General features: G+C 38.4%; 1 pseudogene; it reads right to left on the minus strand.

The window, feature by feature from the left end:
* LOC122107261 overlaps positions 1-18937 on the minus strand; it is a 434407-nt pseudogene that overhangs the window by 106082 nt on the left and 309388 nt on the right.

The following is an 18937-nucleotide window of genomic DNA, read 5'->3' on the forward strand; positions in this document are numbered from 1 at the left end:
GCTACAGGATCACAGTGATTCATATGCACTTCAGTTAGTATGTGGAGAGTTTCTCTCTGATTTTATAAAACTTCTCTATGCCTTTGCTGCTATCATGTACATTATGTTTTTAAATAACAGAACTCAGAGATTAATCATGTATTCCGGGGTGATTTTGAAAAAGTACTTGTGTCAATAGTGAGGATGTGTTTATTGTTAAATTTTAATGTACATTTGTGATCTGCTGTGTGCTGAAAATAATACCTTAACATTTAAGAAGTATATCATATGCTGAATCCAGACCAAAAAGAGATATTTATATACATATATGTAAAGGTGCATGTAATTATAATTATATACATTTATTAGTGTGTATCTATGCAATCATATATGCATTTATTAATGTAATGTTATTATATATGTAATATATTAATAATTATAATAATGTATGCAGTATATAATATTTATATAATGTCTACAATAACAATACATTAATAAACATATATTTGATTGCATAATACACTAATGTTCACATAAATGCATATAATACACACATTTATATAATAAAACATGGTTGTTTTATTAGTGGGACTCTTTATAGTGGGACTCTTTAGGAAGACAAGCAACAGGGGAAGAGGAAAAGAAAAATAGAAGATGAATAATATTGAAATACATTGAATCTATGTATGAATATGGAATAAGTAAACTCACTGAAAGCTGTGGAATAACAGCAGGATAGGGAAACCAGGGAAAAGGAAGAAACAGAGGGCTTAATCTGATTAAAGTATAATATATGCATGTGTGAAATACCACCTTGAAACTTCTTTGTACAAGTGATATGCATTAAGAAATGAAGGTCAGGAGTGTGTAAGAGGTTCTACTGGTGGTTCAGTAGTCAGAGGTGGGAGGAAGGTGAAGGTGGTGGAGGTATGGCAAAGACCCGTGGGACTGGAGAGAGGATGCATGCAGTGGATCACCACTGGACGCCATGGTGATACCCTGAGTATGGACATGAAATTGGAACCCGGAAACCCAAGGAGATGGGTGGGGTTGAGATATGTGGAAGAGGAAGGGAGGACAGTAAAGAGGCCACACTGGTCAAGATGCATTGTACACATAATGGAGATATCAAATTAATACCCTTTTGTACAATTAATGGAAGATAATAAAAAGAACTTTTTTAAAGAAAGTAGAACAATGAAACCCATTAAAATCATTTCAATAAGAAGGAGGGGGTGAGGAAGAGTGGGAAAAGGCCTAAATTAGGTTGGGATACATTGTGTGGGTGTGTATAAATATCTCATTGGAAGCACACCTTGTACAATTAATCTATGCTAATAAAATGTAAAAACAGCATTTTGGGATGTTTTTCAAGAACAGCTTACCACCTGACTCTCTCCCATGATTTCAAACAGATTTCTTTTCTACCTAGTCATCTCTCCATACAGACTTTCTTCACAATCCCTCTTCGTAGACACCATTGGCTTTTAAGAGTTCCCAACCAGGTTCCTGCTTTGCACCCAAGGAGATGCAACATCTCTGCAGCCAGACCCAGCTGCTCACAGAGCAACCTCAGGATTCTGGCTTCTGAAGCCACCACAGATTGGCCAGGGGCCCTCAGAGTCCAGCAGTTCTCCTTGTGGTCCTCTATCGGGCAATGTCATTTAGAAGTGACAACTCTACAAGAATTTTTTTTTCCAGCAACGTAGAGAGTAGGTTTCTAGCAAGCTGAGGAAGCCAATTACCAAGTTCTGTCTGTCTGTCTCTACTACTCACTAAGCCATGGTCAAAGCTTTTTCAGAAAGGTCTGCATCTTGAAAAGTCACTTTTTTTTTTGTCAGTCGTAGAGACTGATCTCTGAGCCTGGGCCCTTCAGCTCAAGGCTAGCACTCTATCACTTGAGCTACAGCACCTCTTCTGGCTTTTTCTGCTTATGTGGTGCTGAGGAATTGAACCTAGGGCCTCATGCATTCAAGGCAAGCACTCTACTGCTGAGCCACCTTCCCAGCCCCAAAGTTTGCATCTTAGCCCAGGAGGAGCCTCGTGTTTGGCTAAAATAAAATCAATTCACTCCTGGGAGATGAGAATTATAATACTGTGTTCTTTTTAAAAAATATTTTAAAGATACTATACAGAGGGGTTACAGTTACATGAGTAAAGGAATGAGTATATTTCCTATGGAGCACTGTTACCCTCTACTTTGTTTTTCCCCTATCATCCCTTCCCTCCCCACCTCTCCAAAACCTCCCCCTCCCCATCTCATTGTTACAATGGGTCAACCTGTATCCTTATTTCAGCATTTTGTTATTTCCCTTCCCCTCCCAAACCAGAAAAATGTATATACATGATGCAGGGCACCAGAATAAAATACAGTGAAAACAGGGGTTATACCATGGGGGAAGAACATACAAAAGACACAAAAAAAATCACACAGTACATTAAAAAACAAAAGCAACAAAGGAAAAAACCTCTTGTGTCCATATCTTGGGGTTCATTTCACTTAGCATCATCTTATGTAGTCATTTGTACATAGCTTTTGACCTTTTCTGCTTGTTTGGTAAGATTATTCTAGACATATACTAGTTATTACAAATAAGGGAAACCATGGGACCTACGTTTCTTTGGATCTGGCTTACTTCACTTAATATAATTTTTCCCAAGAATGGGCAGTGTCATTCTTTCTGATGGAGGCATAGAATTCCATTTTGTGTGTGTGTGTGTGTGTGTGTGTGTGTGTGTGTGTGTGTGTGTGTGTGTGTGTGTGTGTGTGTGTGTGTATGTGTATATGTGACATTTTCTTGATCCATTCATCTACTGAGGGGCATCTGGGTTGGTTCCATATCTTAGCTATGGTGAATAATGCTGCAATAAACATAGTTATGCTGGTGTTCTTTAGATCTATCTTTATTTCTCACTGATCAATTTTTGATTAGTCCATCCTCTGAAGTAATCAATAATAATAGTTCTTTGTATTAAGCTTCTATTGTTTAAATCACTATGATTCTTCTCTCCTCTGGATTCAAATTGATATAGACTCATAAGCTATGACACAGATGTAGCCAATGGAGACAGTGAGATGAAACTTGGTTCGGGGGAATGAGTTAGAATGATTTATTCATTTGCATTGAAAGTCCCAACATTTCTAGACTGAGGCTCTGTCTTTCTTGGGCAGGTTTAGATGCATTTTGTGTCTTGCCCGATCTGTTCACCAAAGTTTTCTTTCTCTTAATATGATGGTTAGGTGCTTCATTCTGAGAAAAGAGTTAATTCTTCCAATTTTGCTGTGCTTGATTTGTGTTGATTTATCTAATTCTCTTAACCTCACCAAATGATTGTGCTTGGACTCACTGGACTGACCAGGTTGGCAAACTATATATTATGTATTATAGGTTATATATTATATTATGTTATATATTATGTTATACATTATATGTGTTATATGTTATATATTATATATATATGCACACATATATATACTCATGCACATATATATCTTATGCATATTAGAAAGAAAAGTAACATTTTGAAAGGCCCTACCCCTTTAAGACTATAAATATTCTTTCATTTCTTATGAGTTTATCAATCTTGGGTAACTATGAGTTGCATTATGGGACTGCCTATAAAGTATTTCTAGAAAACACCAAGATAGAATTATTATTTGTTTGTTTTATGCTAAATTCTTCTCCAGATTGACTGATGATGAGAATATTAAGTAGCATAAGCTCAATGACATAATGTTCTACATGGTGGTCCATATGTAATGCTATGGAATTATTATTTTGAGAGAGAGACAGAGACAGAGATGCAAAGAGACAAAGAGATAGAGAGGCAGTGTCAGAGAGAACTCAATTCAAAAAAAGTTCCCTAATAGCACTGCTTGAAACGGAAAGACAAGGTAGACTCCATAGTTCTGATCATCTCAGATACAATTTAATTCTATGCATACTTTTCCCTGTTCCTGCCCCTCAATGGATATAAGCTCAGATCTCATTAGACATCTGAAATTCAATTTTATAGCTGTGGAGTTCAGTCATTCTTACTGGAGAAACATCTTCCCGAGTTTTTACCACAGAACTCAGCTTTTGGGTTAAACTGAACATTTTCGGTGTATGCTTGAGAATTATGAATTTTACAGCATGGAAGAAGCTTTGGAGGTATTTATTTTCCCCTCCATTCCAAATGACTTATCACGCAATGAGGTAAGAAGGTCTTGGGAAGAAAACAGGATTTCTGGGCTGTGCAATAGATAGCTCTGAAACCTGCACGGAGATCCATGGAAGCCAGAGTGAGTAATCATACAATCTGACCTCATGTGAGCTAAAGCAGAGAAGCTTTCCTGATACCAGAGAGCTTTCCTTTTGAAGATAGAAACTGAAACTGCTACAGCTGAACAAAAACCCCTGACCGAGGTCTTGCCTGTCTTGTGTGTTTTGATGACAATGTGTATCTCTTTTTGATCTATATTTTTGCCTTCTCCAGGGAACATTTCCTATATTTGCTATATTAATCCTTGTATATAAGAGTATATAACGAACCCTTTGAGATTCCAAGAATGTGCATGAGTGTAGCTAACGCAATCATTTTCTGTTTTTTTTTAAAGCAACAATGCTTTGTTGTTTCCTTACTTACTTTTATATAAAGTCTCTTGTTCTTTTCTCTCTCTCTTTTAATTTATAAAGCAGTTCTGTTCACATCTCTTACAAACCATCTGGCAACTCCATTTTCATTGACATTCAACAAAGGAAAATGGTAAATACAGTCACAGGAATAAAAGTATAGAGAGGTTATCTCATCAAAGACAGAACATATTTACAACCAGATTTGAGCAGTGCAAAATATTATGTCTCAAAACATAATTAATACTAACAGGCAGCACAAGTCTCCATCTTTTATCTTACTTCTCATTAATTTGAAACCCGTGTACTTTAGGATTTAATGGGAAAAACTAGGAGTTAAGATAAAAAGCAAGCTAAGGCTCATCATGATAATCAGTAGATTCCTCCAGATGGCGATAGCAAAATCTATGGCAGAGTTGGTCATGCCTAGTATCTAGGTGCTGACTTTCAAACAAGAAACAAAGGAAAACTGAATTGGGATTGTTTGTGGAATGGTAGAAAATTTTATATCTATGCCTTAAACAAACAGGTTTTAATGTGCTAATTGTGCCAGTGACCCTATAGACTTTTGTGATCGTACTGCATTTGGTATTTCAGCCGCTAAAATGAAAGTTCCATACTACTTTTATCTAGTTGACAAAATATATGCTCTTTCTCTTGCATCTAGTGTGATGTTAGAACTTACTGATTGTTAAACTTATTAAACAACTGGTGGATAACAATACTTGGACAATTTCATTGGTCTCCAAACGATTGCCCTCCCACTCCCCTATTTTCTGCCTTTCTACAATCACTCTACATATGAAGGCCATACAATTTTCAGAAATCATATTCTCATACTATTCTTCTTATGATCATATATTGCCCACTAAATACCCTATCTCAATCCATTTGCCTGTGGAATTTGACTTTTGAGTTAGAACAGTCCTTTGAGTAGCCCCAATGATCTATGTACAAGTTCCCTAAATATAACAGCAAGTCTTGCTTCTACCTTCCAGAACATGCAATAAAATCATTTCTTGAAATGTATTCTACCAAACACTTAAACCTTTAGAACTGGAAACATTTTATTTTCCAATATTTCTAAACATGTTGGTTTGATGCTTGGGAAACCTGAGATAAACAGTTTTCCTTAACAGAGTTTATGCCTTCTTCAAAATTGTTTGGCTGTTGACTCTTTTCTGTGAAGTCATATTTTAATATAAGTGTATCCATATGCATAGACATATAAGTATCTACAATGAAAAAGTAGTATTAATTTATCTAAGTTCCAGGCAAATTGACCATTCCATTTCTAAATATATACCCAGGAGAAATGAAACTTATGTAACTTACAAATACTTATATCTGAAAGTTCATGTCATAATGATCAAAAAGTGGAGCTAGCCCAAATTTCTGTCAACAGAAACATGCATACACAACAAGTGGTATATCTCTGCAATGGAATATTATCTGGCCATGAAAAGGAATGATGGATTGCCATACACTAAAGTGGGGAGGAATCATGTGAACATTATGCTAAATAAAAGAAGCCAGTTATAAAAGACACATGTTGTATGATCCCAGTCAAAATAGTTCAGAATCAGGACAGCTGCAGTGACTAAATGCAAATAGGAAATTATTCCGGACCCAGGGAGTGTTAGGAGAAGAACTTGGTATTCATTAAAAGGTACAAAGTTTCTCTTTGTGCTAGAAAAATCATAAAATTCACTGTGATGATGACTGTGAACATGCTAAAAACCATTCTATTATTAACTTTGAAATGGTGCATAGCATGGTATGTGAATTGCTTCTTAATATAGCTGTATTTGAAAAGCTCTACAGACCATATTACAAACAGTTTTGAAACTGTTTATTATGGCTATTTATTAATAGTAAAAACTCATTAATTATATTTGAAACTGGCTGAAAGCATGTGTTAAGGGCTAAGCAGGATGGAGTATACCTATAATCCCAGCTACTCAAGAGGCAGAGATTGGAGGGTCAAAGCTTGAAACTAGCTTGGACACAAAAATAATGAGACCCTCATCTAAACCCAAAAGCTGAGTGTAACAGCATGTGCCTCTCATCCTAACTGCTTAGGAGACCATGGATATGAGTATAGCAGTTCAGAGTTAGGCCTGGGGAAAAATGCAAGGCCCTAAGGAAAGAATGAAAGCAAAAAAGGGGGGCAGGTGGTAGAGGCATGGTTCAAGTGATAGAGCACCTGCTTAGCAAGTGTGAGGGCCTGACCTGTACCTGCCCAAAAGAAAGAAAAGCAAAGAGAAAAGAAAAAAAGACAAGAAAAGAGAAAAGGGACAAAAAAAGAAAAGCAAAGATAAACAAAGGGTTAACAAAAACCTTTCTACTTGGTGTAGACTCTTACCCAGCAAACCTGCATCTCCTGGGAGCTTGTTAGAAATGCAGAGCCCCAGCCCGTCCCACACCTGCACTTGAACACATTGCAAAAGGATCTGTGCACCAATAGAGTCTGAGAATCCTGTACCAAAGTGTGAACTGTCATAGCTGCTGAGTTTTGAGCACCTCACACATTTACACAGCTATTTTGCTTTCTCAGGCCTTAGGGCTTTTCATGAGGATTAAATCAATTCCCTTTTAATAAGGACAGCACCTAATGAATTGCAATTAACCTAATTTTCCCAGCTGCAGTCTGAATGTGTTTTCTGGTGCTCAGTCAGGACTCCAAAATGTGATGACTCTTTAAAATATAATAACCTGTAGAAAACAAATAGATAACTTGTTTAGGTTGTTTAGTCCCTCAAATTTTCCAGAAATCATACCTTTTACAGTCATTGATTTAAATGAACAGAGCTCACCGTTCTCATATTCAAGAATATATGTGAACAATTTCAAACGAAATTATGTCCTCACTAATGCAATGTAATTTATGATGACCTCTTTATGCCTTCTATTGTCAACAACTCTCTTTTCCTCCAAATATTTCTTTATTGAGATTGTCTACACAAATGTCACAATATTGTGGCCTAGTTATAGTTAGCTAAAGTTGCAAACACATTTTAACCTTAACTTTTAGAGAACTTTATGACTTAGAAACCTGTGTGTAATAGCAACATGAAATCTATATGTCAAATATATTCCTTTCCAGGAGCATTCTCTTTCTCCTCTCTCCTGCACCTGTCTCTGAACTCCCCGATTAGACAGAGAAATAAAACCAGGCATTTTGTTCATCCCAACTCTTTATTGAGGGCCATAGAAACCAGTGACAAGCTGAAACCAACCAAGGAGACTGTCCCCTCCCTCCATAGGTGCTGAGCCTTCAACACCAGCAGTGGTCCTTGACATTCCCAAGCAGTCTAACCTTTTTCCCAGAGAATTTTCTTTTTTGTCAGTCATGGGGCTCCAACTCTGGACTTGGGCGCTGTCGCTCAGCTCTTCAGCTCAAGGTGAGTGCTCTACCGCTTGAGCCACAGCACCACTTCCGGCTTTCTAGTGGTTTATTGGAGATGAGAGTCTCACAGATTTTTCTGCCTGGGCTGGCTTTGAACCGTGGTCCTTAGATCTCAGCCTCCTAAGTAGCTAGGATTACAGACTGGTGAGCCACCAGTGCCTGGCCCCAGAAGATTTTATAAATAGGCAACTGCTTCTCTCAGCTTGCAGTACAGACTGAAATTGACATTTGGATGATAGTAATTCATTTACAATCATTTACCTTCAGTAGTTTGGTACAAACTACAGAAATCTATGCTGTTGTACCCAGCCAAGGCCCTGCTACCCCCCTGCTAAAATGAGGGATTCATTTTGTTGTAGTTTTTGTTTTGTGTGTGTGTGTGTGTGTGTGTGTGTGTGTGTGTGTGTGTTCAGGCTTGAACTTAGGCCCTTGCACTCTTGCTTGGCTTCTTTTGTTCATGGTTGGTGCTCTACCACTTGAGCCACAACTCCACTTCTGGCTTTTGCTGGATAATTAGGGTCTCAGACATTTTACTCAGGGGCTGGCTTTGTATCATGATCCTCAGATATCAGCCTCCTGATTAGCTAGGATTACAGGCTTGAATCACCTACACTTGGTAAGAACACTGTTTTTATCTTTCTTTTTTTGTGTGAAAATACTGTACAGAAGAGTTACAATTACATGGGCAAGATAATGAGTACATTTCTTATCATTGTAGCCTCCTCCTTTGTTTCCCCTTCCCATCCCTTCCCATCTTTCCCCCACCCAACCCTTCTCCCCCCCCCCCCCCCGCCCTGCCCCACACACGAAAGTTGTAAAGTTCGTTTTTGACATAACAACTTGTACATCTCATTGTTGCAATGGGTCCACCTGTATCCCTATTTACATTTAGAAGATTATTTCTTTGTTGCTTTGTATGTCCCTCCCTCACAGTATAACCCCTGCTTTCACTGTATTTGATGTCGGTATAATTTGTGGAAGGGAAGGGGAAAAAGACTGTTTTTTCCTAAACTACATTTCTACTTATTTGTAAATGTACCCACGAATTACTCCACCAGACTCAGCCCTTCATCTTCCTTTTCTTCTTAGAACAAGGACAATGTATTTCTAGAAAAATGCTTCAGATTCTTTAATTTATGGGAAATATTAGCTATGTGGGTGTTTATATTTGCAGTAGCATGAATTGCTCACATATCCATGGTATTTGCTATTCTTAGGAACACTGTATTCATGTAAAGTAAAAAAGGTCAAATAAGTATGAATATTCTCAAGTGTGTGGTTTTCCCAGTAATGCATATGAATCATGTCCGTCAAAAGTATCCATGAGGATGAATACGATGAGGAATATATATTTGTTTTGATATTAATTCTACTCAAGGAAGTACATACCTAGCCTATTCAGAAATTAAGAACTAGAACGATTAGTAACAGACATTTAACTTACCAATCAAGGTGAATAGTTTTTCAGAAACAAGAGCTTCATTTCTATGCATTAAAACCTGTAGTAAGGGTGACCTGTCTCCACAAGGTTACTGAAAATACAGGACATGGAAAGTGATAGTAAAATAACAAGTCAATTTTAAATGTCTTACGTTCTGATTAGAAATCACACATGTGTATTCATATCCTTTTTAGTATGGCCATGTTGAAAGGAAAATAAAATTGTATTATTTAGATATTGATAAAGTTATTTCATGTAGTGAGAAAATGAAAGCATCAGTCATCCATGACTACTTTTTTATGACAGCCTTAGAAAGGAATATGGATTTTACAAGGATAGAACTAACCCTCTGCATTTCTGAAGTCCAAAAAAGATCAGCCTTCAGAATGTTGGAGGATACTAACCTTTCAGTAGGTGGGATTCTAGACTGGAAAACAAACAAACAAACAAAAAACATCTGGAGGTAAAACACACATCTGAGGATTTCGAGGTAGGGTGATTAACATGGAAAACTATACTCAAGAACAAATAATATACTCAAGAACAAATAAAATGTATCAGAATCATAAGATCTTTCATAAAGATTACTTCATGCTAAACATCCTGAACAGAGAGACTCAAAATCATTGTAAATGAAATTTTAAAAAGTCTCTTCTTTAGGATATGAAGCCCATGTTATGCTTCCTGATGTACAGTAATGATTTGGAACCAAAAGGCCAACTTTGTAAAGATGATCTATTCCCACCCGTCCCCTGCTCCCTGAACCCCTGTTCAGCTATCTGTCCCGATGCCTACTTATCTTGCTGTGGTACAGGTTGCTCTGGAGAAAGCTTTCCTGTGGTTAACTTTTGTCCTGATATGCTGGGTATGAAAGGTCTCTGGAATGATTCTGTTTGTCAGCTACAGACTACATGGTTTGGGGAAGGGGGTATGTTTCAGTTACAGGTCCTCAGGCTCACCATGGTACTTGCTGAAAGCTGGGGGGGCTTCATGTGATTCTTCTCAATCATGAATGGGCTTTATGAAAAGAAACTGAGTGGAGCAAGTGATGGTTTTAGAGTTAAACTGCATGTGTTTTCCTGCCAGGCTCAGAGATACATTTACTTAAGGCGACCCTCTGGAGTTCTGCAAGGAATTCCTTGTCTGTGGCTTTGTTTTAAGTTTGCATGTCTTCCTTCCACTGTCAACCAAGAAAGAAGAGAGAGGCAGCAGGCGGGGTGGTGCTCAGTAGAGCTCTTGTAGAGCTTTGTTAAGGAAGTTATGGAAACAGAAGCAAAGTTGTTCAGTCCCAGGACTGAGTGACTAGCGTCTGTTCCTCACAGCTCATTTTGATTCAACATTGGGTTATCTATTTCTTCTCCCCTTAATTCCCACCGCAGCTTCCTTGTACCTGCTTTATATTTACCCCTGTTATCTTCCACTATAGCTGTTTGTGTATCCAACTTATCTCCTTTATTGAACTGGAAGCTCCTTGGAGAGAGAAAGATAACATTGCCCTTTTTTTTAAAATCTTCAACAACAAATAGCATAGGAAGAAGAAGAAGAAGGAGAAAAGCCCAGAGGATGGAAATAGAATTTCCTAAGTAGCTACTATGCATTAGGCAAATGTAACACGAGAGAATTCAATAACAAATTTATGTTGCCCGCCTTGTTTTTGAATTAATTGAGCTCTCATCCGGAAGAAGCGAATGGAGATCAAATAGTAGCTTTAGTTTTGTGAAAATTGAAACTGGAGACTAGGGTGCAGGGGTTGGAGGCAGTGGCATCCTAGACAAACTGGCTCTCCACCTGGCACAGGGGTAGCAGGATAACTCCTTCACATGAGAGCAGAGAAAGACTGCATGAAGAAACGGTGCTCTTTTCATGTTGGTGTGAAAACAATACTTTTTTGTGCCCAGCGTCGGTGTTCTTATACAGCATCTCACTTAATCCCTCAACCTATATCAGGTTTAGTATTGTTGTCTGGTTTGTAGAGGAAGGAGGGAAAAGCCAGATATATTCAGTAACTTGTTCTCATAGTCAATAAACCTAAGAGTTGATATTTGCTACAACAGTTTCTGTTTCACCACAATTAACAGCACATGGGCAGATGTGACTAGGGAATGAATGAATGAATGAATGCCTTAGTAGAAAGAGAACTCATTACCTTGCTCATGTAACTGTAACCCCTCTGTATGGTATTTTCACAATAAAAAAATAAAAAATAAAAAAAGAAAGAGAACTTCATGGGGGTTTGGGTGGGGAGAGAAAAGTAGGAGAAAAATGAGGGAAGGGGCTGGGCGCTGGTGGCTCACGCCTGTAATCCTAGCTACTCAGGAGGCTGAGATCTGAGGATCACGGTTCAAAGCCAGCCCGGGCAGGAAAGACTGTGAGACTCCTATCTCCAATAAACCACCAGAAAACCGGAAGTGGCGCTGTAGCTCAAGTGGTAGAGCGCTTGCCTTGAGCTGAAGAGCTGAAGGACAGTGCTCAGGCCCAGAGTTCAAGCCCCACGACTGACAAAAAAAAAAAATGAGGGAAGGGGTAACAAGTTTGACAAGAAATGTACTTATTACCTTATGTAATTGTAACCCCTCTGTACATCACCTTGACAATGAAAAAAGAGAACTTCATATATTTATGTAACTAATAAATGTCAATAATTTTAGCAGTCCAGTCTTTTTAAATATAATGCATACTCTATTATAAATCTGTCTTTGTAAACTGAAAATGGGGAACTTTTTCTATTGCAAATAACCACAGACTATAAGGGAGTTTCCAAAATTATTCTTTCTTTTTTTGTCAGGGTTTTTTTGTTTTGGTTTGTTGTTGTTGTTGTTGTTTTTTGCCAGTCCCAGCACTTGAACTCAGGGTCTGGGTGCTGTCTTTGAGTGTCTCTGTGCTCAAGGCTAGCACTTGAGCCACTTGAGCCACAACTCTACTTCCAGCTTTTTCTGAGCAGGTCATTGGAGATAAGTTTCATAGAGTTTCCTGCTTGGGCTGGCTTCAAACCATGATCCTCAGATCTCAGCCTCCTGAGTAGATGGGATTATAGGCATGAGCCACCACCGCCTGAGTAGTCTATCAGCTATTGAAGCCAGAGAACTACAAGCTTGATATCAACCATGACACCAAAAGACATTTGGGAATTCTTTTATGAATGAGTTAGAAATACATGAAAGAACAAATTCTTGACTATTTCCAAGTCATTTTTATGAGTGCATAAATGCTTCGTGTGTGCATGTTAAACACACCCATGTAATTTCATTCAAGTATTAACAACCTTCAGTGTGAGGACAAAACTGTTGTTTTTCTTAAGTTGAGAATGTACACAGAAGTGAACTATGTGGGAAAAAATGACTATACTGGAGGATTGTGAATAGTTAAGTTTTTTGAACTGAGAAAAACAGCCAAAGAGGCTTCAAGTTCAGTGACACCAATACAAATCACACAGTAGGAATGCTGTCCAGATAGCAAAGAGAACTAAGCCCACACTGCCTACCTCCTGGAAATCCCTAACATCAGCATCAACACCCAGGGAGTTAAGATCCGTGACCTCTGTGATCATCAAGCTAGCCTGGTGAACTTTCAAAGCATCTAACACAACTAATGGCCTTTCCATTTAAGATCTTACACGGATGTCCAGGATACTCGACGATGCTGATATTTGATGAAGAAAGACATCATGGTTTATAGCCAAGTGCCTATGGCTCATGCCTGTCACCCTAGCTAGCGTGGCTGAGATCTGGAGAATCAGGGTTAGAATCCAGCCAGGATAGAAAAGTCTGAACAACTCTTTTCAATTAACCAACACAATGGTGGAATGTAGCTGTGGTTCAAGTGACAGAACACAACCATGAGTGAAAAAGCTCAGGGAGATGAAAAAGCCCTAAGTTTAAGCCCCAGTAGCAGCATTAATAAAACGTATCTTAGATCCTACTACTCTACTCTTTTCCAGTCTGCAGGGCAGTGGGTGGCACAGAGGGGTGCTGTGCAGGAAGAATGTTATAATTCTGCAGCAGTGACATGCTAATTAGAGTCCTGTTTACTCACCTGATCAGATCTAACATGGTTTGATAAAGATTAGTGCAAATTATAATTAAAATTACTTCCTTTTTTTTGGCCAGTTGTGAGGCTTGAAGTCAGGTTTGTGCTCAATGCTAGCATTCTACCACTTGAGCCACAGCACTACCGCTCTCCACCTAGTTTTTGGGGTTTTTTTGTTTTTGTTTTTCCTGAGTATTTTACTGGAGATAAATCTTACAAACTTTTCTGTCCTAGCTGGTTTGGAGCCACAATCCTCAGATCTCAGCCTCCTGAATAGCTAGGATTATAGGTATGAGCCACCAGCTCCCAGCACTTCGAAAATATTTGAACTATCAGTAAATGCTTTTAATTTTGCATACTTTTTTTCTCTCAAAGAGAATTTATCTCCAATATCTAATCAATGTTGATTAATTTTGCAAGTTAGCTTATTAAAATTCAGGAAGGTAGTTACCCCTTGTTCAGAAAACTTTTATGTGTCCAAGGGCCCTGCTTGGCTGGGCAGTCACAGTAGAGACACTGCTGTTACCGATTTAGATTAGGCATGTGGAGAATTGTTCAGAAAGTTCAAATTAATCCAAAGGTTTCATTTATTCCCTAGAAAGTTTTCTCTTTTAAATATAACAGGCTTGTTATCAGCAACTGTTTACACTGAGAACTCCTGATAAGTAAAAGTTTGAACCAATCAAACTAAATGACAATCTTGGCATGATTACAAATTGTAGATAAGAAAGGAGCCAAACACATATTGGCTGGAAGTTTCCATGCATTTGTATCAGAAGGGTTTTCTTCCACTCATCCATTCAATAAATATTTATGGGATTCTAGCTGGTGTTAAGAATTAAAAGATAATAAGACAGGTCTCAATTTATTCACAGTTTGATGAACAGTACAAACCTGTAAATAATCACAATCACAATGTCCTGCAAGTTTGCTATCAGGTCTATCTTTCTATCATATATATTACTGTATATATAAACTTACATACACCTCTATCTATATCATGTGTATTACTATATATAACTATATATTACTGTACATCTAAATTTATATACTTATCTCTAGCTATAATATGTATGCATATTACTATATATAACTATATGTATATTAATATATATGGCAAAAAACTTACATATATATGTGTGTGCATATATAGTAAATATATGCATATGCATAGTAAATATATACATATACATAAACACATATACAGATATGTGTATATAGGAAAGTGATAGATTTAGGTTCAATACACTCAGGACCACACCTATTGGAACAGTGAGACTATAGAATGGCTATAAGTTAGTTAAAGCAAGACATTCTTATGATGCTGAGTACACCTAGATAATAGAATACGGATTTGGAAAAAGGTGATTTCTAAAAAATAAAACAAGTGAAGTTATTGCCCTTTGGAACTCAGTAGACAGGCTGAAATATACAGTAAAGATAAGGGAACACGGGGCAGACAGCAGCAGCAGGGAGGAGGGAGGTGAGGCTGCAGTGGAGGTCCCCTGAGATCACAGGTGTGGGGCACCAGGAAGCCCATACCCCAGGGTCCCAGCGGCATCCACCCTCCCAGTGAGCAGCCAAACAGGGTCCAAAGCATCACCAATTGCCTCAGGGGACAAAATCATTTCAGGTGAGACACATCGCCCTTAAGAGATAAGTGACACAATTATCACTGACCTATTTCACTCACAGTTAAAGCGACAAAAAATCCCCCCAAATCCATGGGGACATGCTAAATTATACAGGACTCCAAACATCCACACAGTGAGCCCAAAGGAGGATGTTCTGAGGAAAGGCTCACAGAGGCGCAACAGCTCTGTGCATACGATCATATAAAATAGTATCTATCTAAATGAACTCCAAGAAATGGAAATGAGAGTTCTTGTTTGTTATCCATTGTTGCTATTTTTGTTTTTGGTACCTGTGTCTTTTTGTAAGTTTGCTTGGGAGAAGGAAAACGGGAGCACAGAAAGGTTGGGACAAAGGGTGAACAAATGCAGCAGTGGCACTCACTGGACACTATGTTGAAAATGAACTATACAACTTGTGGGGGATGGGACAAACGGAGGGAATGAGGGAAGGGGTAACATTGTTCGAAAAGAAATGTACTCATTACCTGACTTTATGTAACTGTAATCCCTCCGTGCATCACCTTTACAATAACAATAAAAGATACATAATAAAAAGGAAAGTAGGCATTGAATATAATAGTGAATAAAATAATAAAGTGATTTTTCCTGATGTGCAAATACAGTTTTGTATTTGAAAATCTAGAAATATCCTAACTCCATGAAAGACGAAGAATTCTCTATCCTTTCAATAGATACTACACACACACACACACACACACAACACACACACACACACACACACACAACACACACACACACACACACACACACACACACACACATCTATATTAAAATCTCCATAGTAATCAGTGGCAGGCAGCTCTTTTCCTTATTGGTTCCTTCAATCGAGATCTTGTATGAATCCATCTGCACTGTGAATCAAAAATATGCTCTAGTTTCCAAGCTATGCCTGAGGTAAGGAGCTGCCAATACCAGAGAGCTAATCAGAAGGGTTTTCCAGAAGTTTCTATGTCTTTAAAGAAAAGTTGAAGAGTTAAAAATGAGCTAACCAGGCCATTTACAAACGTATCAATTCCACTGAAAGGCAGTCTTTAGGTGTATTTTAATAGCACAACAAATGTGCACTATCATGTTGAGTTGAACCAAAAAGCAAAAATTCAACTGAGATTAATGCAATGAAAAATGTCTTCTCACCTGAGCACTTCCTTGTATGGCCACAGCTTTCCATAAAATGTTGTTCTTTGAACCCAACTGACTTTTACAGTGACAGGCGAATATAAGAACAGGCCCATTAATATGCTGACATGAATTGTAATGCCAATTTTTAGGGACTTTAGAAATGTACTGGATTTCAAAATTTCTGTAATTTTAAATTTAAATAAGCACATAAACAAACCTGAGGCAATTATATATTCAACTACCAAGAAATCTGAATCTCTAGCATTATCTCATCTGCCAAATAGGCGGACAAATAGAGGACAGACAAATAGAGAAAGGAAGCGTGGGTGAAGGAAGGCAGTCACTAGACTCAACTTACATATGTCAAAAGGGAAGGAGGGAACTTTGGAGGATAGGTTAGTTGGTGTGTATGATCATTGAAAAATAATAAAACATACTTAAAAGCTAAAAAAAATGTAAAGGATGCTGAGCTGAATGAGATTGAGGAAAATGGGCTTTTGTTGACCAAGTTGCTTCACTCTCCTTAACTATTCTTAGTTCTGCATCTTGGTAAGCAGTCAACATTAACTCATTATCAAAGTCTTGATTCTGAGAGATCCTGACCTCCATATAGTAATACAGTTTGTATAAGTAGATTTCAGTTAAATGAAACTGTGGAAAGCTCTTCTCCAAATATATTAATATTCATATAGGTGACCAAGAGTAATTAACTTCAACTAAATTATGAGATGCATGCACATAAATGAGCTAGTGGTTATAAATTCTATCATGGTTTATCAACCAAATAGCTATTTGAAAAATGAGCTGGTGGCTCATGCCTGTAATCCTAGCTATTCTTGAGGCTGAGATCTGAGGATTGCAGTTCAAAGTCAGCCTGGGCAGGAAAGTCCATGAGACTCTTATCTCCAATTAATCACTAGAAAACTGGAAGTGGCACTGTGGCTCAAAGTGGTAGAGCGCTCGTCTTGAGTGAAAAAGCTCAGGGACAGTGCCCAGGCCCTAAGTTCAATCTCATGACTGACAAAATGATCATCATCATCATCATCATCATCATCATCATCATCATCATCATCATCGTTGTCAGCGTCTCCATCGTCATTCTCATCATTGTCGTAGTTATTGTTGTTGTCATCAACATTGTTTTACCGACTAGTAATGCTTATTTACCATGTTAGACACTTGATGTAGAGCTATAATGATGGCAGTGATGATAGTCCCAGGACTTAGTTGAAGAGAAGGAAATAGGTCACTTCCTGTCAGGTAAGAGAAGACTCATGGTGAGTAATAGGACAATATTCATGGTGTACATGCTGTGTTGGTCAGTTGTGATCCATGGTTACCTCCTGGCCTTTACACTAGGGACTCCTTGATCCCTCCTTCTCCCCAACACTGAATCCATTCAGAGAATGCTATTGCCAAACACCAGTCAGACTGAGATATTATTATGTGTGAATATAAGAGGGCATAAGTGAATTTAAGGCTTGCCCTAGGGAATTTATAGCTTTTTTTTTGTTGTTGTTTTTTGTTTTTTGGGGGGGTGGTCCAGTCGTGGGGCTGAACTCTAGGCCTGGGCACTGTCCCTCAGCTCTTCAGCTCAAGGCTAGCACTCTACCACTTGAGCCACAGCGCCACTTCCGGCTTTTTTTCTTTTTGCTTACGTGGTGCTGAGGAATCGAACCCAGGGCCTCAGGCATGCAAGGCAAACACTCTACCACTGAGCCACCTTCCCAGCCCAAGAGAGCATAAGTGAATTTAAGGCTTGCCCTAGGGAATTTATAGCTTTTCTGGAAGAAGTTCCTGACCTGGGTGAAGCCTTTCTCAAAAGCCCACATTCCATCACACATGGCCTTCCCAAGCCTTACAAGGAGGAATTGTTGAAGCCAGCAACCCTATCAGACCCACGGCTCCAGCCCTGCGCGCTCTTAGTGGGGCTGGGTGTCCTTTGACTGTTCTCCTTTACCCAACCACATCATTCACATATGTCCATCGGAAAGAGGCACTGTAAAGTGTTTGAAGTGGATGTGGTTTTCTTCAGGCAAATCAGAATTACTCAATTCAAATAAACACTTTTTCTATGGTGATCTTAAAGAAACAACATTGCCTAAATAAATAAAATGTTCAAACATTTTTAGTAGGATGAATAGATAGAAAAAAATTTCAGAGGAGCTAGTCTTAAGACTTTCCACAGATGATCCTTCCAGTGTCAAATTTCCCTTACTAGAGCTTCACATAAGGAAGCACTCTCTAGGCCCCTAATTCTATCTGAGATGAGCAGAAATGGAGTTCACAAACAAACACTATGCTGAGTGTTCACAACACATCACCTGATCCAAGTCTCACAGCAACTTTGGTGGCTTTAGGAGCTCCCATTATCTTACATTTTTAGGATGAGGAGAGCCTTAGCAAGATTAAAGAACATGCTCAAGGTTACAAAAATAGGAAGTGATGGAGTTGGAACTAAATCCAATGTGTTTTTGTATACTGTGCACTTGACCTCATGCGATATGTCTTAATGTGGCATCTAAGGTTGACATACGGTTCACCCGTCCACTCTTACCAAATGGGCGCCTTCTAGGAAGAATTTTCTTCTCATTAATTTTTATATCTCTAGAGCAGGGGATAATGCCTGATACAGAACAGGAAATCAATGCTTGTCAAATGAGTAAGACGATAAGTTAATAAAGGAAGGAAG

This window comes from Dipodomys spectabilis, unplaced genomic scaffold (assembly GCF_019054845.1).
Source record: "Dipodomys spectabilis isolate Male_0828 unplaced genomic scaffold, ASM1905484v1 ptg000050l, whole genome shotgun sequence".
In the NCBI taxonomy this organism is placed as follows: domain Eukaryota; kingdom Metazoa; phylum Chordata; class Mammalia; order Rodentia; family Heteromyidae; genus Dipodomys; species Dipodomys spectabilis.